This window comes from Mirounga angustirostris, unplaced genomic scaffold, assembly GCF_029215605.1.
Source record: "Mirounga angustirostris isolate CCGP_5_RB_7025 unplaced genomic scaffold, mMirAng1.0.hap1 SCAF_14, whole genome shotgun sequence".
In the NCBI taxonomy this organism is placed as follows: Eukaryota; Metazoa; Chordata; class Mammalia; order Carnivora; family Phocidae; genus Mirounga; species Mirounga angustirostris.
In genome coordinates this window covers 44514758-44534690 of record NW_026991722.1, presented here as the reverse complement: position 1 = coordinate 44534690, position 19933 = coordinate 44514758, and the positions used below count along the sequence as shown (strand labels likewise).

The 19933-nt window shown below is 45.7% G+C and overlaps 1 protein-coding gene across 3 annotated transcripts in view; it reads right to left on the bottom strand.

The window, feature by feature from the left end:
• Nucleotides 1-19933, bottom strand: part of KCTD1 (potassium channel tetramerization domain containing 1) — a 91283-nt gene that overhangs the window by 23622 nt on the left and 47728 nt on the right. The gene's annotated exons all lie outside the window — the stretch shown is intronic.

Sequence of the window (19933 nt, the reverse complement as noted above, 5' to 3'; positions counted from 1 at the left end):
AATCCATCATGGCACGCTCAGAAAGAGCACAGCAAGAGAAGGTATCCCAAACTAGCAAGCAAAGATTTCTATGAAAGCACATCTCCGAAGACAGCAGGTCCTCTAAGGAACAGGATGTAGGGGCCAAAGGAACAATCTGGGTTGAAGTGTTTGTTAGAGGCCTTAGTGACTTAGGAGAGATGCGCCATTTAAAAGGCTTTTAGGGGGGCGCCTGGGTGGCTCAGTTGGTTGAGCGACTGCCTTCGGCTCAGGTCATGATCCTGGAGTCCCGGGATCGAGTCCCGCATCGGGCTCCCTGCTCGGCGGGGAGTCTGCTTCTCCCTCCGACCCTCCCCCCTCTCATGTGCTCTCTCTCTCATTCTCTCTCTCTCAAATAAATAAATAAAATCTTTAAATAAATAAATAAATAAATAATTTTAAAAAAAGAAAAACACAGGGGCGCCTGGGTGGCTCAGTCGGTTAAGCGACTGCCTTCGGCTCAGGTCATGATCCTGGAGTCCCAGGATCGAGCCCCGCATCGGGCTCCCTGCTCGGCGGGGGGTCTGCTTCTCCCTCTGACCCTCCTCCCTCTCATGCTCTCTGTCTCTCATTCTCTCTCTCTCTCAAATAAAAAAAAAAAAAAATCTAAAAAAAAAGCGTCCAACTCCTGGTTTTCGGCTCAGGTCATAATCCCATGGGTTATGAGATCAAGGCGTTAACCTCCGCACTCAGCGGAGAGTCTGCGGGAGACTCTCTCCCTCTGCCCCTCCCCCTTCTCATGTGCTCTCTCTCTCTCTCACTCTCTCAAATAAATGAATAAATAGGGCGCCTGGGTGGCTCAGTCGGTTGAGCGACTGCCTTCGGCTCAGGTCATGATCCTGGAGTCCCTGGATCGAGTCCCACATCGGGCTTCCTGCTCAGCAGGGGGTCTGCTTCTCCCTCTGACCCTCCCCCCTCTCATGCTCTCTGTCTCTCATTCTCTCTCGCAAATAAATAAAATCTTAAAAAAAAAAAAAGGCTTTTAGGGTGGAAACACACCCATCCCCCCCACCCCCCACCCCCTTCTGGCACATACGGGGAAGGGGGCCTAGTTGCAACGAGAAGCACCTGCGCAAGGCACGAGGCCGAAATGGGAGGCGCAAGGGACGAGCTGGGGGGCGCGGTGAAAGGAGGCCCAGCGCAGGCCAGCGAGGCGGCCGCGTGATGCACCGGGGAAGCTGGGTCTGCAGTGGGAATCGCTCGGGCCGACAGAGGGCGGGAGCCGAGGAGGGAGGCCCGGGGCCCGCCGCCCGGCTGAGGGGCCCCAGCGAGGCGCAGGACCCAGCGCGGGGCGCGCCGCCCCGGGACGCTCCGCCCGGAGGACGAGGAGGAGCGAAGGGACAGGCCCGAGGATGGTGGCACCGGCCGTGTGGTCTGGGCGGCAGCTGAGCGGGGAGGGCGCCGGGGAGGGACGGGCCCGCGGGCCTCGCCACGGCCATGACCGTCCGGGGCGCAGGGCCTCTCGACAAGGAGGCGGCCCCGGATCTGAGACGCCAAACGTTAGGCGCAGTAAAGGGCACCGTTAGGCTGCTGGTCTTTTCTAACTTTAAAAGGAAGCACGTTCTGAGCTGTGAAAACAATGCGGAAGGACAGGGCGGTGCCAGCGACCGTAAAATGGCGTCCTGGGGTCTGTTTTGCAAGTGCCCTGGAAAAGCATTGTTTGGCTGAGCGAATGGGGGCAACGTCGGCAAGGGCTGTATTTCTTGCGGACACATGAATGGAGTTACAAATCAAACTGCAGTGATTTGTAAACTCTGGTGCCTGAAAACTACATGGAACTGATTACAGTTTACGAACCTTGGAGAACATTCCTGTTTTCCAACTGACCAAGACCAAGCTGGCTCCGGATAATGTATGGCCGGCCGCCTTGGTTTTTGGTGTTTGTTTTGTTTGTTTTGTTTTGTTTTTGACACTCATTGAACCAAACAGCAATGCTGAGAAAAAAGTCCTCCCACGATTGTATTTTTTTTTTACACTTATTTTTTAACATTTTGTTTTGGACAATTTCAAACTTATGCCAAAGTAGGGAAAATCATATAAGGAACCCCCATGTGTCCATCCAGCTTCAAAAGCTGTCAACCCTTGGCCAAGCTTGTTTCACCCATACTTCTATTGCTCCCTCTCCCCAGTGGAATTTTTAGAGTAAACCCTAAACATCCTGTCATTTTATCTGTAAATATTTCACTAACTAGTACGAATATAAAGGTTCACTAAAAATATGCATTAAGAGATACTGAAATATATTTCTCTTGCTTTTTAATATTAACACTGTTGATTATTGTTTATGGAACAAATAATGCAGGATCAAGTCTCCAAGGAAATTAAGCTCCTTCTTGTGGAAAGTAAGTCTGGTTCCCCACTATGGCTCCTCCTCTCTCTGGTGTTAAAGAATGGTCTTAAATGAAAGAGAGGATAGGGATAGGGATAGGGCCCGATATACCTGGCTTAGTGTGACTCCGTCATTAAGAATTTATTTTTTTCTTGTGCATTCATTCATAGGATCTGGTTTCTTTAATTTACTGTGACTCGGTTCCTTAAGAATTTCCTTTTATTGTGCAGTCATTCAATTATTTACCCATATTCAATGATCTTGACCATGTGAAATTTTCAGGGAACGCTGTGGTAAGTAAACCACACATTCCTTGCTTTCGTGGAATTTAACAGTCTGTGGGGTTGGGAATGCAGATCAAGTGCAGTGTGTCACTGGGTGTGCAGAGTGGGTTACGGGAGTACACAGGAGGTGCACCTAACTCAACTCTGGGGAGGCCTGGAAGAAAGAGAAAGTTCAGTGGAGACCTGAAGGACGAACAGAAATTGGCCAAGTACCAGGGCGGCAGGGAAGGTCAGGTAAGGAAGGAGAGGGGTAGGAGAGATAGAAAGGCTTGAAGCTAGAAGAAACCTGGCATGTGATTACTCCCTACTGGGGCAGAGGCAGGCCGCCTGAAAAATGAGGCTGGAGCAGCAGAGTCAGATCGTGAAAAGCTGTATAAGCCAGGTCAAGGAGTCTGGATTCAGTTTCGAGGCCGATGGGGGCTGATGTCAGGCTATGCTCTCCAATGATGTTAAGGAAAAGAGCAAATTTAGAAGTGAGACTGAATGAAACACCAATCTGAAATCACATCTCCTCAAAGATGCAGTTTGGGGCTTAGCCACATCCTCTCTCCTCTGCCTTGCTTTTGACTGTGTTATTTGCATACAGCAGTGGTCCTTAACCCTGGTGGCACACTGAATCACTGGAGGGGCTTTTAAAAAATAGTGCCAGATAATTATGATGTAATTACTGCTTAGGGGTGGGGCCCAGGCATCTCTCCAAATTAGTCTGATGAACAGCTGAGTTGAGAACCAGTGCGAAGGAGGATGAGCATAGACTAAAGAACAACAAGTCAACATCACGGACTTGAGAGGTTTTCAGTTAATCATTCTGTCCCTTCGAACTGTCACAGCACCTCTTCCTAAATAGCCAGCCACTTCCAGCCTTTTGGAAGGGAAGATCTCCAGGATGACCTAGATCAACGTCCCATTTTACAAATGGAGAAACGAGTCCCAAATACGTAATGCTCAAGGATGCCCAGCTGGCTAGACACAGAGCTGGCTCTGAATGCACCACGCTGTCCCTGGGGTAACGGGCAGAGGTCACATTCAAGCCCGTGGAGGCCAACTGCTTTAATGCTAGTTACTATTTATTGAATTGTATTATGTGCCAAGAGTGAGCTGGCTGTTTTATGGGCTTTATCTCATTTGGTTTTACAATGATCCTATGAGGTGGCCATATTATTCTCATTTCACAGACGAGGAATCTGAAGCCCAGAATGGTTGTCACTTGGCTTAAGTTACAACCTGGGTCTGATTCTAAAGCCTGTGTCCTTAACCAGTAATTTATAATGCCTTTTCATGTGCAATTTCAAACAAACAAAGAAAATGACAACTCAACAACTTTCCTTGAGGAATGCACAATTGTTATATTTCAGTGGAGTTTGCTAACGTTGCATGTTATCCCAAGAAAATTTGGTGATTATCAACTTTGTAGAGAAACTATTTAATAGCCATGAAACAAAAAGTTGAGGCTCAGGGGCTGGGTGTAGGCACACTGAGTAGGTACCCTAAACTCAATGGAATCCAATCAAAACACTCCAAGACTTCAGAGGTTACTTCCAAACTGTTGGTACAACGTGAAGGGGCATAAAATGGGATGGGAAAGTGAGCATTCTTAGGACAATGACAATTTCTGGGGAGAGGAATGACACATGAGGTTCCAACTCCATTTACCTTGCAGCCCTTGTGTTCCCTTATGTGCTGTGACCCTACATTTAATTCTGACACACCCCTGTGGGATTGGTCACTTTACAGCTAAGGAGAGATTTCCAACACTTCCAAGGCTCCACACACCCCATCCTCCTCCTGCCACCTGGTGAATACCATGTCACATCAAGCACCATGGCGTGTAATATGATACCGGGCCCCGCTTTTCCAGAGGCAAGCGGGGTTAATCCTTTCTATTCTCCAGCGCCAGAAGGCACATGGTAATTATACAGTGAGAGAGGCAATAAGAGAAGTGTTCATCTGCAGTGGCACGGGATCCACTGGCTCAGGAAGGGTGGAGAAGACCGTGCCCAGGGCTGAGAACAAAGTGCCAAAGACAGACCAAGGGGTAAAGGGCAGGAGAGTGGTGGCTGGGCTGTGTCACCCACTTAGCTTCCCTTTGCCAAGAAAGGCCTTTTTCTCTACTCCTGGGCTTCCAAGCCAAGGAAAATACGGTTTGGACACAAGGAAAAGATCTCATTTAGTTTCTGGTCCATATTTATTTTGCTGCGTAAGAGAATAAGAGGCAACTGACCAATTACTCCTCTTAGCATCTAGGGGCTATTTTTAAATTATAAAAGCGAGACCTACTCATTGTTGAAAATTGGAAAAGTGTAGAGTACACAGAAGCAGCAGAACAGAAAACAATCTGCCATTAGCCCACCAATTAGGACATTACTTTTTAAAAAATCCCATTTGAAGAGGATTTTTCTATGAATAATTTTTTCTTTTTTTTTTTTTAAAGATTTTATTTATTCATGAGAGACAGAGAGAGACAGAGAGAGAGAGAGAGAAAAGCAGGCTCCCAAGGAGCAGGGAGCCCGATGTGGAACTCGATCCCAGGACCCCGGGATCATGACCTGAGCCGAAGGCAGACGCTTAACCATCTGAGCCACCCAGGCGCCCATAATTTTGTTTTCAGAAGCACTTGGACCTTCATACTTTTTTAGGTCTACTATTCCAAGTTGGTCTGTTATGTTAGGAAGTGATGTCTACTGCTCCAAGTTACATTCCCAACCGAGTTTCTGTCCTAATATTTGAAACCTGAGTAAGAAAGCATATGGGGTACAGAGCTGGGTGAAGGTGGGCATGTTTGTGCCCGCGCGAACGTGAGTGTGCAGGGGTGTGCCCACGTGTGAGAGGTGTGTGGACAGCTGTCACTGCAGGTGAAACCAGACTCGGGATAGCAGACATGGAGAGAGGAGGCAGTCTTGCAACCAGGGGGTGCCTCTTCCCCTTTTCTGCTCAGATGGGAAAGGAGGGAAACAGTGGTGGAAGGGAAGAGACGTGCTAGATTGATACCTGAAATTTAGACCCTTGGGAGTTCAATATTGTAGTCTCTCTCTCTTTGCATATATTTCTAAATGTCCATATTAAAAAAAGTTTTTCTTTAAAAAAAAAGAGGTGGGGAGTGCCTGGTATGATTATAATGTTTAAAAAGAAAGAAATCACCAGTCCACTTACTGTTTGAGAAGCCTGAATTATCATAAAGAGTGTTTCATATGCTTCAAGTGTTATAACTGTTAGAACAATTCTAGGAAGAGTTCTTTATAGTTCCCACACGTGGGAAATTTCCTCTATGTTTCATGAACACAGATACAAATTAATTCAGAGCTTGTTATAGAAATGGACAGAAGTAATTTCAGAGAAGGGAGAAAATACCTTCTTGGTAGGAACAAACAAAACAAATTGTATCTACTTATGGGGAAGTTATGTTTCCAGTACAGTTCCCTGAGGCAGCATCATTTTCTTAAATGATGCATAGAACTGAAGAAACCAGGGGAGAAAGGAAAGGCAAGTTTAAAATATAAGAAAAACTAGGAGAGCAAAACAACTCTGGAACTTGGCATTTTGGAGAACTGATCACTGCCGGACTACTGTTGGCGGAGGGGGAGTTCGGGGCCACTCGGGGCTGCTAATCCTCTAAGAATCTCATGAGTGCCCCCCAGGACTCTGACTAGAACAGTTTTGTTTTGTTTTGTTTTTTAATTCCGAGAGTTACATTGACTGTTAACTATGAAAAATGTATTATTACAATTAACATGATTTTTTTTTAAACCACCAGAATTTATGAAAGTAGGCTTTTTATTTCTGCATTTATTGAGTGCCTACCATGTTCCTGGTGCTCTGCCAGGCCTTTCAAAATGAGGATGATGCAGTCCCACTGGGAGTCAAGGAAGGACAGAGGGGGACCTCACTAGCCGAGGGCAGGCAGGGAAGGCTTCCTGCAGGAGGCAATGTCTGTGCAGGGTCCTAGGGATCATGAGGTATAAGGAGAAAGGCACAGTGGCTTGGAAAAGGGATTTCAGGCAAGAAGGAACATGATGGTGGGAACAGAGCAAGTGAAGAGCATCTCTCTCAAAGTGTGGAGCCCAGTGGAGCATGTGAGGGCACCGTTATTCCCAAGAGCTTGGGCATAGTGCTTTCTGGGGTGTTTTAGGAGCCCCCAGCACATTCAGCCCTAAAACTCACAGACCTGGGTTTGAATCCTGACTCTACCATCTTTCAGACCAAATCAATGGAGTTTTGATGTCTTCAGCTGAGAAATGGGATAATACCTAGCCCGAAGAATTCTTAGGAGAATAAATGGATGTCCGAAAAGAACTACATTTACTGAGAATTCACTCTGTGCAGGACACAGTACTGAGTGCTCACAGAGTGCCTACTCGGTGGATCCTAGCAGCCCCGTTTTACGGGGATGCCGTGGCCAGCTTCTCAGCCCAGAGGCCAGAATTCACACTCAGGCAGCTGGACCACAGACTGCAGTTTGGAGCTGCTCCCTGACTGCCTGGTGCTCGCTCCTCGGCAGACCACTGTGCCCGCCTGGCCCGGGCTCGGGAGACGCTGACAGATATTCGTCCTTCGGCGATGGTGGGCTATGCCAAAACGGAATTCTGACTGTATATGAAATCCTGGAAGAAAACCTTTACAGTCACCTGGTCCTGTTCTCTGGTTTGAGCAAATGCCTGCTTAAAAATGATTTCTAGAGCTATTTTTCTAAGCTCAGTCCAGGATCAGATCATCATATCCTCCCTGGGAGCCCACTTGGGTGTTTTCGGCTCAAGCAGTTTCTGTTTAGGTTTTCTGTCGTTTGTATTTGGGCAGACAAGCTTGCACAGGCATGAGCCTGCCCCCATCGCCCACCCCGTCCTCCTCCCAACAGTCTGTTCTGTATTGGGAGGGATTTTTGACACTCCTTTTTTCTCTTGATTTAAAACTCTAGAATATGTTTTCCACTTTACAGTAATAATTACTCTTCAGAGTAATAGCTCTGAAAAAATGTTGTAGTAGCCAACATTTTTTGAGTTGGTTAGACACAATGTTAAAAACTTTATGGGTTATCGGATTCACACCTCACAACAACTCCATGAAGTAATATTTTGACTTTACTGATGGAGAGACGGAGGCCAGAGCCATCAGATAACTCACCGAGGGCCTCTGAGCTCTGCAGGCTCTTTTTCCTGTAGAATGAGGGCCAGCCCATTTGCTCTGTGCTGTCCCCAACCCTCAGTGGGCTATCCGTCCCAGAACATTCTGCCCCCTTCCCCTTCCTGCTCTGGCCCCTCCCACCAGCTTTCATGCACCTTGCAAGTGCCACTTTGGTTTTCTTGTTTCTAGTTCCTTGTTACACATGCAAACTCTTCCCTATGTGTTCCATTGATTTTAATCTGTTTTTCTAAGTGACTGGGCTTATTCCTGGGCTTCTGAAATATCAGCAGACCTCACGACTGAACAAGCGCTCTCCTGCATGAGGACACGTTCCTGATTTGTCTATCTGTGCATCAGGCTTCTAACGAACGGACTGGACTCAGCGCCGCGCCCTGGGATTGTGCTCTCCTGGGGGCCCCACTCTCTCTTTGAGACTGTCAGCGACAACAGCATGTGGAAGGGAGCCTGTCCCCATCTCCTCTGGTGTTTTACTGTTCCAGACTATGGGAGCTGGCTCCCAACACGTCATAGTAGTCACTTCGAATAAAAGCACTGTATTCATTATATGCCACTAGGCGAGGACTATGGTGAAGCTAGCTGTTTCTATTTCCAATTTAACAATTTTTTTGCCTGCTGGTCACGGGGCCAGCAAAGCAACAGTGTACAATGAAGTGCTTCAATATTCTGCTGAGTACCCATAAGTGAAAAACCAGAGACTTAACATGGTGCTTAATAAAAAGAGAAAGGACGAGAAAAATACAATTTACCTAAAAATCAGGTAAACGCTTTTTCAAAACCTAACAGAAGCTGTATGGAAGAAAGCAAGTGAATCTACCCTGACTCCTTTGTACCCCTTCCCTGCTCCTCACACACGCACGCACACACCAGGGCTGACACCATTCAAGGGATGGTTCAACTGCTCAAGAGTAAGGTGAGGTGGTTGGATGAATGAAAATGACTGAATTCCTCCGTCCCTGCCTCACTTCAGAGTGACTAGGAAGCTTGAAAGCGCGTTCTGAAACGAGGCTTTCAGAGACAAAGCCAAAGGGAGGAGATCTAGCCTCAGGACTGTGAGTTACACCTCTATAGAAGGAAAGAAGGCTGCAATTTGGACAAGAGTCACATCTACTCAGCTTCAAAGGTATATCAACATTGTAAAGAACATGTAAAATGAAAAGAAAAAAAAAAAAAAAGAACATGTAAAATGTCCATACTGCCATTTTTTTAAAAAATTCCAATTGCTTATTCAAATCATGATGGACAACATGCCTGGTGGGCCTTTTATTCTGAGAAGACTAAGATTTTGAATTTATGTCACAAGAGTATTTAAATAATCACCAAGTCAAAGTGACATATGAAAAACACTAAGTTTCTATCACCTCATGATTCAAAGACAACATTCTCGGGTGTGTGTGGTTGGGAAACAAGGCACTCGGAGCTGACAGCATCCTGCCTTTGGCTACACCATGGTCAACAATGCGCTGTTGTAGGTGTGCGTCTTGTGTAACCATCTCCGCCCTGCTGGGGTTTATCATAGTTCAAGAATTTACCCCGAGGCACCAAGCCGGTCCTTAGACAGCTAAGCAGTGGGTGTTAGCTATCTGTATTCCTCCCTGTCCCTTCCAACAAAACTCAGAACCAAGCCCTAACCTGCAAAACTTTAAAGAAGTGAACGTCCCGGCTGATAACAAGAATTTCTTCTTTTTCCTCTTCCTTTTCAGATGATCATTAAACAGAAGGTGACAAGTTATAGTCGTCACTGGACGCCACTGCTTCTCATCCCTGCCGCTCCATTTGAAAGTCCTCCGGGAGAGGCGCATGGAAGCCAGGGCTCGTTGGACAAAGAAGTACTTGTGCTAACTTCTAAAATCTACATAAAGGATTACAAATGGGTTCTTCAAGAGCCCCACAGAATGTGCACTTGGAAATATAAACTGTCCTGTCACTGTTTGGTGTCTGTAACCGGCCCAGACATGCAGCCATGGTGAAGACCAGAGCTTCATCCATATTCAACACGGTTCCCTAGGTTCGTTGGTTGGTACCGCCTTTACTCCAGTGCGTCTGAATGTGTGCGACAATGTTCTCTGAATCCCACCCTTCGTGGTGTCTTGTTCCTTCCGCAATGTGTCCTCAAAATGGTGATGTGTTGATGAAGTACCTTCCTTAGGGCCCCTCAGATTATGGCTCAGTGGGATACACTTCAGAGACCCTTCTTTTCTGCTTTACTATTGACTGTTTGCACTGCTTGGAGACTAACGGAGTTTTCACTTTTTTTAGGTAAGCTCTCAAGCCCCCGGGGCCTCCTAAACTGTTTCTTAAAAAAAATCAATTTTTGGAGGGATGGCAGGGGCCTTGACAAGTCTACTGAAGCCAGGCAGAGTTCTGGAATACATCGGGCTCAGAGCACGAGAGCAAGTTTGGGCGTGCTCAGCTCCACCTTCCAGTGACGAAGCCCTGGGCCTGGCAAGGTTCACCACTGTTTCAAAGCGGTGGTTAGCTAGTACGCACAGTTGTAATTTATCTTCTGAATATGGCAACACAGTAAGAAAAACTGCACAGAAGTAAAAATAATCATTACCACCGAAAAAGATAAGCAGCAATGTCACTACTAAGCCAACTGACACAGGGCATTTACGTAGCAGCAGAAAGCCATTACCCAGTGACAGCGTCATTTCCAGTGACACTGTATCTTGATGAGATTCAGATGGTCCAGCAACAGCTGATATTGTTGGGGGACCCAGACGCGGATTTTTTTTTTCTTTAACATTTTTTTTTGCAAATGGGATCGCCGCCAGATTGGAGCTTCTGGGTGTTTGCCTTTGGAATATGAATACACGACATGCATACAGTTGTAAGAGTACAACTGATTTCTCGATACCCGCCCCCCCCCCCCCTTCCTTCCTTCTTTCTCCAGGGCCACCCTGGGCACACTCAGAAGCCCGCCATGCAAGGCATTATGCCCCCCTTCAGCCTGCTGCGTTAAGGACCAATTGTTGCTTTTTTTTTTTTTTAAGATTTTATTTATTTGAGAGAGACAGAGTGAGAGTGAGCGAGCATGAGCTGGGGGAGGGGCAGAGGGAGAGAGACAAGCAGGATCCGTGCTGGGCACGGAGCCCGACATGGGGCTCGATCCCAGGACCCCCGAGATCATGACCTGAGCCGAAGTCGGACACTTAGCTGACTGAGCCACCCAGGCGCCCCGAATTGTTGCTACTTTCTATCTTCAGGGAATCCTGAGAGTCCTCTTTCAGAGGCAGAACATGGATAACAGATCTAGTTGAAGCTTTAAATCCTGCATTTTACTGAAAAGAAATGGCATTTTAATGGGTTACTTCTATAATGATAATAGAACAAACTGGCAGATGTAGTGGACTCGCTTTTTCTATGAACATACCTCAGCTTTCAGCAGAGGGCATTTCTGTGCTCGGTGGACCCATCAGGGATCCTTCAGTGTGACTTTCTGAGGTTTACTATTATTATTATTATTATTTTGGTTTACTATTATTTTTTAAATTCCCAACATTCAAATGCCAATTACAATATCATGTGTTGGGGTTTTAAATAATAAATGCTTCTGTTTGGAATTTAAGGGGGGAAAAGCTTATTTTCTGCATTGGCTTCAGACAGAAGACTCCCCCAGCCTGGGAATAACTTGCATTGTTTTATTGCAGCCACGAAGACACACAGCACAGACACTTCACATGTCTTCCTTTCTGATAGAAGGAGATTTCACATCTCTACGAAGTGGATCATGGCAGCCTGGGAAGAGGCTACCCAGTAAATGGCAGACACAAGAGTAACACTGTGGGGTGTAACACTCCTGCCCACAGAACTCCCCCCAGTGACCAAAATGCAGTTCCTCTTTTGGAAATTCACCTAAAATGTTTCAGTGTTGGTCCTCGTTTGCCATAAAGTAGGTCTCAAAGGAAGCACTCCACCAGAATCGGTTATGTGGCCGACAGAAGCTACGCTTTGTTTTGTCTTGAAGAAACTAAATGGTTTGAGGAGCCAAAGTCACATGAGATCCACAAGCTGGGTTGTGTGAAATAACATTGTCAATTCTAAGCCCTTATAATGAAACTGTCCTTAAGACACAGTAAAGTGAAGTGTATTTTCACATATTAACTTTGTGAAAGACTACCAGAATCTTCTATGAACTACCTACTAATTAACTTTTCAAATAAGTAAATAGAACATAGACTTTGTTATTATAAAGTACTTTCTTGTATCATGAGGGGAAACATGAAAATACAATGAAAAACAGAGCAAAAATGACCTTGGCATTGCTCAATGACACTATTCCTTATGACATAGCAAAAGGAGTACCGTCAGTATTATTGTCCCAAATGTCCCAAATCAAGCCAGAATCAGTAAGAAAAGTCTCGCTTTAACGACCTATCTCCTGCCACACCACTGCCATGCCCACCCTGCCCGGGACACTGGCACGTTTCTCTTCCACACCCTCCTCTACACACCTGGTGCCCAAACGCTGAGCTGGGGTGCATCGCCTGATGCTGATGAAAACTGCAGACTCCCTTCAGATCCTGACATACTACTGGTCACGCGAATGGTGGGCAGGGCCCAGGAATCTGCATTTTTTGACCCTGGTGTGCGGGGATTAGGGAGGAGGTATCGGTTGGAGGAAAACATTCAGAAGACAGGTGTCACCCTTCCGTTCATCTGGTTCATCTGGTTCACTGGTATCTGGGTTGTTGCCTGGGTTGATTTATTCCCTTCTTACTCTTTCCCTTCGGGTAACTAGACTAGAAAATCCCTTTCTGGGCTCCGCCTTGAAGAAAAAAGCAGGTACTTCTTTGCCGCTCCGATGGGATGAGGCCTACCATTAAGTCCTCATGTTACCCTAGCACCTAAAGAACTGGGTGAAGGCCACCTTAAGAATCAAGTGGCTTGAACTTATTGTGGATGACCTGCCCTCTAGGCTCACGACCACCTTTAGAACATAGTTCTGGAAGGTGGTCAGAAGGATTATGTGGCTGGCCATGGGAAACATGAGAATATCCCATGCCTTGCTCCAGACCAATGAAACCGGGATCTTTGCAGGGAGGGCCACGTTGGTTGGCTTGTTTGAGCTCCTGCAGATTCTCACCTGCCCCCAGGGTTGAAAAGTGCAGCTATAGAAGAAGAAACCACAGATGGCCTGTAGCGGAGTGGGAGTGGGACTCCTGCTCAGTCACTTGACCTCTCAGAGTTGCAGTGTTTTTATCTGTGCACAGGGGTAAATGACAGTCCCTGCCTCTAAGATCACTGTGCACGTTAGATGAGAAATACAGATAATGAGCCCAGCCTGGCTTTGGAACTTCACTATTTTGAACACCTTTACTCAGTTACTTGCCCTTCACTGTTTTGAGGACCCGGCCTCTGTGCACAATGTTTCACCTGGTAACTCATTCATATATCCAGCCAGCTCTTGAACGTCCACTCGGTGGCAGGCACAATGCATAGCATGAAGAATACACGATGGGAGATTGAGTGAGAAAGAGGTTTCCGGGGACTGGACGGCGTTTCTATTGAAAATGAGATGGAGTTCCTGGCAAGGGAGAAGTTCAGAAATATCAAGAATACGACCCACAGTTCGGCCCTGAGCCGCTTCACGCTGGATACCCAGTGCTCCTCCCCTCCTCACGGCTCTGCCATCGAGAGGGACGGGGCGGCACGGTGGCCTTCACCTTCTTCCTGGCCTAAGCCAGGAGCGGGCAAGGGGATGAACCAGCTTCATTACTGGCCACCAAGGGGCTTCTGCCCATGTTTCTTTCTTTCTTCCTTAACTATTTTGGTCAAAACCAAGGATCACTTCTGTGACCGAGTGCAAAATTAAAGAAAATGTATCAGGAACAGTTGTAGGGTCAGTACCCCAGCAAGGTGATCTGAGCTGACGTAGCCTTGAGCTCTTCCACATCCGTGGCCCAGAGAGTGGACTTCACTCTGCATCTCCTTCCCACCGAGCCGAGGGGTGAACATACGCACGTGCCACACATCAGGTAGCAGGAGATGCATAACAGAACAGAAGAGGCAACTGAGCCAAGATCGGGGTGATGTGTTACACCGAAGTGACAAAAGTCTGCTTCTAAATCTGCACTAACACGTCCACTAGATTTTGCCTTGAAAATTTAGATGTGCAAATATGTAGGAATAAAATGATCTTTCAGCTTAATACAGGGGGCAAACTATATCCCAAAGTGGGTGTATTTATTCCGTATGTTATTCTTCTTACTACTTCACTCGGTCCTAACTCAAATACCATTTACTGACTCTTTACTCATTGTCTGCCCTCCCCGCTTCCCCATGTAAACCACAGGGGAGCAAGGACTTCTGCTGGCCAGTATCCGCCCTGGCCCCTGGGGAGCACAGAAGAAATCACCCAGTGGATGGAAGAACAGCACAGGGAAGACGACAGGCTACAGCACGGCTATATTTTTCTCCGAAGTATGCTCTAAGACAAAACTTTATGAGTTAGATTACTATAAAAGCGAGGTCTGTTTTGTTCCCAAGTGCCAAGGGAAGTTTCCTGAATCCACCGGTAGCGTAGCGTAAGTTCCTGGCTTTTCAGTACGGAAGAGAAAATCCAGTTTCATCATTTAGGAAAAAAAAGTCTTTTGAAGCTGGTTTCATTTGCTCTTTGCCTATATAACTGAGGAGCAATTTTGGAAAAGCAATATTGTAAGATGACAAGAAGAGACAGAGAAGAGGAAAATTGCCCCGATTACCCTGGAGAAACTTTCATTTCTCATTAGCCAGGTGCTTTACCTCCTTTTCAACGCCACCCCCCCCCAATAAACTAATTTTCTTTTTTAACAGATCAACCCATCTTAGCAATCAAAACTGTTCACCATTAGGTTAGACTGTCCTCATTTTATGCATTTCCATGGGCGTTTTCAAAGCAGCAGGGATATGCTCCTTCCTTCCATCTGTGCTGAGAGTTTGCATCTCAGGATGACTTCTACTTCCCCAATAATCTGTTCTGTGATTTTTTTTTTAACTTGAGATAGACACTGCATTATAAGATTTATTTATTTGAGAGAGAGAGAGAGAGCGCACAGCGGGAAGGGACAGCGGGAGAGGGACAGTCCTAAGCAGACTCCACATGGAGCGTGAAGCCTAACAGAGGCTCCATCTCACAAGCTCACAACCTTAGCTGAAACCAAGAGTCAGACATTTAACCGATGGCGCCACCCAGGCACCCCCGGAGACGCTGCATTATAAATCATGCTGATCTAAAGAGTAGGTTATAATAAAAAGCCCCCTATTCAGTGTCCTGCCATAATTCTGCAGGAGAGCTTAGTGAACTGTGTGGCAAGAAGGATGCATTTATTTTTTTTGGCATTTCTGTTGGGATCCTGAAATTCGGGCCTGCGCGATGCCAGGACGGAACCCGTGTCTAGGGCCTGTCCTAGGAAACTGGAATGGTGAAGTCACAGAGTCACAGCACAGAATCCCCAGCCCTAACACAGGATTCCAGAACACCTCCGAGTCTGGCCTCGCACAATTACACGGAACTCCAAACATGAGCATTCAGTCGTCCTGGGAGTGTGTGCACCAATCCCATAAGAGTGCACCCATCCAACTTTCCTTCCAGGGCAGCTCCCCATGCACCATGCCTTCCCGGCTCACACATCGGCAGTGAAGCACGCCAGGAGCCGGCTCTCTGCTGGCAAAGGCACACGTTTGGCATCTCCGTCCTAAAGCTCCAAATACACACACCCCTTGGGTGGCCATGGGTGTTGACTGCAAGGCGGAAAGCCCAGTCTCTTGAGTTTTGCAATTACCTACATACGCCAGCGTGCTTAGTAACTCCGCGGCTATTTAGGAGAGACCAATTTAGCATAATCTACTTATGTGGGAGTTAACTTCTGTACCGGGTTTAAAATACACAAAAGCTCCGTCAAGTCGTCAGATCGGATGGCTCAGGGGACTGTAACACGAGATCCTGTCTTTCACCTCTAGGTCGCCGGCTGCCCGGCTCTTTTAGTTAAGACCCCTGCCTTATTACCACCCCAGAGGTTTCACTCATTAGTGGTAACAGCCCACTTTCCGGTTTTCAAAAGCCCACATCGGAGTAGCCATCAATATAGCCGCTATTAATACTGGTTTTGTTCGAGGCGATAGTAAAGGATGAAATGGACCTAACCTGGACTCAGACTCGCGTCTTCTTTTAAAGCACAGAATGTTTTTGTTTTGTTCTGTTTCGTTTTAAGAAGGCTCTGCGCCCAGCATGGAGCCCAATTTGGGCTTGAACTCATGACACTGAGATCAAAACCTGAGCTGAAATCGAGTTGGACACTTAACCGACTGAGCCTCCCAGACATCCTGCACAGAATATTGCTTTCAAATCACACACGCATGTGTGGCTATAAAGATACTTCAGTGGCAACAGCGGGAGATTTTAAAGAGGCCGTGTCATTTGGTACTAATCTTAATTACTTAATGACAAATGACTTAGATACCTAGATTTTGTTGTTATCAATGATGTTAATAATGGGTGCCTTAGATTTTTAAATCAGATATAATCAAGTCTGTCGTTAAAACGTGCAGGGCCCGGGGCACGAGTACAGATGTGGCCCACCTCCCACGTCTGGAGACTTACAACTTATCAATCAAGCTAGCAAACCATCAAGTAAAATATGCTCTATCTTCTTTGTAAATCCATTAAAAATCTTTTCATGATGGTGATATACTTTTTTTGACTTTGGTTTTGTTTCGTTTTACTTACTTGATGTAAAGTTATTACAGATCTGAACTGGGTGATTACAATTCAGAATAGCAACCAGAATCGGGGACTTGTCAGCTCCTCTGCAAGGGATCTATCTCCTTGATCCCTGAGGTGGTGTGGATCAGCCTCGGTCTCATAAACCATCTCCGAAGAGCTGTTTTGCATCTTACACAAAACATCAGTAAGACAGAGCACATCACTGACGTATGCACTACTGCAGTTAATCTGAAACCGTCAGTCCCTTCAGCTAGAAACCACCTGACAATGGATGTGAGTAACAATGTGAGTGATGAACCTTGTTTAAAATGTACAAGTCAGCTTGCTTCTTGAATCCCTACTCAGGGCTTACAAGCTTCCCCCACCCAAAGAAAGCACAAGGGATACCCACACACAGTGGGACCAGGTAACCTTGGTAATCAAAGAAATAAAGATCAAGAGGTATTTTCTTTTGGTGGGATGGCCATTACGATATAGCATGAAACATTCATTGAGGAAGAAGCCTATATTCACTTGGAGGGACCATACATCTTGGTGTCATTCAAAACCAGATGGTGAAAATCAGGATCTCTTGGGCAAACTGCAGAGATTCCTACTTTATTGGTCTGGGGCAGGACTGTGCATGGCTTTTTAATGCTTCCCAGGTGCTTCTAATGTTTAGCTGTGTGGTCCCTTGTACCACTTTCTGGGGTTCTAAGGGTAGTCTTTAGCCAAGAAGGTGATAAACAGAGACAGAATAAAAAGTCACCTAAAATATTTCAAAATGGAATAAAGGCTCTTTGTAGGACCTTTGAAATTGTAGAAAGACATGACTTCTTTTACGATCCCTTACTACAAACAAATTAGGACTCTTACACTACAAGTCTCCCCTTGAAATCCTAGAAAACAAAACCAAGGAAAAAGCCCTCCTCCCCTCTGGGCTACACCAAGGGAAAGGCAAGTGAGAGAAGAACCAGTGTGTGCTGAGAATGGTCCCACAGGGTGGGAAGGGTTCCAAGTACCCATTACTAGAGAACTGGAGTGGGAGCTATTTATTATTCCATGGTCAGGGGCAACCTAATCTCCTAGGATTTATCCCCAAAGAGATTTTCTCAGAAGTTGGAAGGAGGAACCGACATGTATAAGAAAAGCATGAAACTCTGTCTTCCCTGTATCTGTGACTATGAACATTTATATATGGGTCCCATTAAACTGATTGTTGCCTTGAAATGAACATCGGGTGAATTACAACACACACACACACACACACACACACAATCCAAGAGGGAGCCGAGTGGTCAGTTCAACATCTAAACCACCGTCGTCAAGTCAGTTTGTAAGGCTTGTTTCAGAGTCTAACACAGGCTTAAAAATATCTCCCTGACAATAAAGATGATCTTGGAATAGCTCAGCAGCTCTGGGACAGGTAGGGGCATCAAGATCAAGAACCAGAAGGTGCCGGCTAGGAGTCCCTGGAGCCTACAGTAATTCAGGCAAGAATCCAAAAGTGAGCCTGTTTCCATGGTCTAGGAAATGAAGGAATGGGATATATCTGGTATTTGGAAGGCAGTCTGAAAAGAAACAATTGCTGGGTTTGGCAGAAGATTAAGCATAAAGGCAATAGTATGTGTTGGGCACAGGGCCATGGAGTGCTTTTTGTAATTACACTTAATCCTCTCAATAACCTTGCAAGAAGACATATCTATGTCTATTTTACAAGAGAGAAGACAGGCGCTTAGAAATTGGACCTGTCCTTGGCCAAACAACTACTAAATGGCAGAGTCAGCATTCAAACGTGGGACTAATGAACCATAAATTATTTCTGATGTTGTTCCCATGATGGTGACAAGGAAGTGTAGGGAAAGATCGGGAAAGGAAGATGAGCAATTTCATCTTTCCTAATTAAGTTGGTTGAAAGAGAAATTCAACTTATGATGCACGGAAGTATCAGGTTGGGGGAGAAGTAGGTTTGATGAGATTTTTTAAAAATCTTGTGTATAGTTAATCAGGTTGGTTGAAAGAGAAATTCAACTTATGATGCATGGAAGTATCAGGCTGGGGGAGAAGTAGGTTTGATGAGATTTTCAAAAAATCTTGTGTATAGTTCAGTACAGTCCAATAGAAATAAAAAGCAAGATGCATGTAATTTGGGGTTTTCTGGGAGCCACATTAAAAGAGTAAAAGGAAACAGGTAAAATTAATTTTCATGACCCATTTTATTTAAGTCAGTATATTCTCACTCCAACATGAAATCAATAATAAAATACTATGGAGATATTTTACTTTTTGGGGGGGCGGGTCATAATTCTTTACAATCTAGGACATTTTGATTTGGACCAGCCACATTTCAAGTGCTCAATGGTTGCACGCGGCCAGTGGCTGCCATATGAGACAATGCTGATATCCCCAGTCTTGAGATCACGGAATGCGATGCATGCCTCAGGGTGTGGATAATGAGGAACCCAAAGCAGACTCTTAGAAATACCCACGCACAGGTGGCCAGAGGAAGACTCTCCAAACGAGATACTGTTCGAGGTCTTTAAAAGTGGCAAACTATTTGAGAGAGGAACTGAATAAACAGAGTCTCCAACGAATTTCTACCTCCTACCATTGCACAGCCTAAGTGAGACAGGGGAGCTTCCCAGAAGCCAAAACCCCCACGGGGCTTTAGTCCGTAAGAAGACCCACCCAGCTGCAATGAGCACTCCAAGAAAACCTACTACTTCCATCATATGCACATGGGGTAATTATTAACTTCCCTCCTGGATCAGAGTTTAAAAATCCGACTGAAGCAAAAGGCCATCAGATCGGTGAATTTTGCTACAGCTAAGGATTTGCTTTTTGACTCCTGTAAGTTTTGTGGCTTGCCGCCTAGAATTCAGTGCTCATCTGAAGAGGCACAGCGATTTTCTTTTTTTTTTTTTTTAATTTTATTTATTTATTCATGAGAGACAGAGAGAGAGAAAGAGAGAGAGAGGCAGAGGGAGAAGCAGGCTCCCCGCAGAGCAGGAAGCCCGATGCGGGACTCGATCCCAGGACCCTGAGATCATGACCTGAGCCGAAGGCAGACGCCTAACCATCTGAGCCACCCAGGCGCCCGGCACAGCGATTTTCTTTTGTTGATGTTGGTATTAGCTTAGAAGGAATGGAAGTAAGTATCTTTTTAAAGGAACATTGCTTTATCATGATATTCTTGGGAAATACAGCCATCACGTAGCATGACTTTGGAGTGCCTATTACAATGCGCTCAGGGAAAGCAGGGACTCAATAAAATGAATAACTGATAGCATCATTTCATTTAAAAAGACATGGTTTTTTGCTAATTGAATTAATAGTCATTTGTGTTTTAAAAAATTATTTCACTTTGATTGCAGGAATTGAATCTGAAAAATCGAGAAAATATTTCCTCTTTCTTCTTCTCAACCTTCCCCTTCCTTCATAAAATCTCAGGCAGTAGAGCGAGAATAAAAAAACACAACCAAA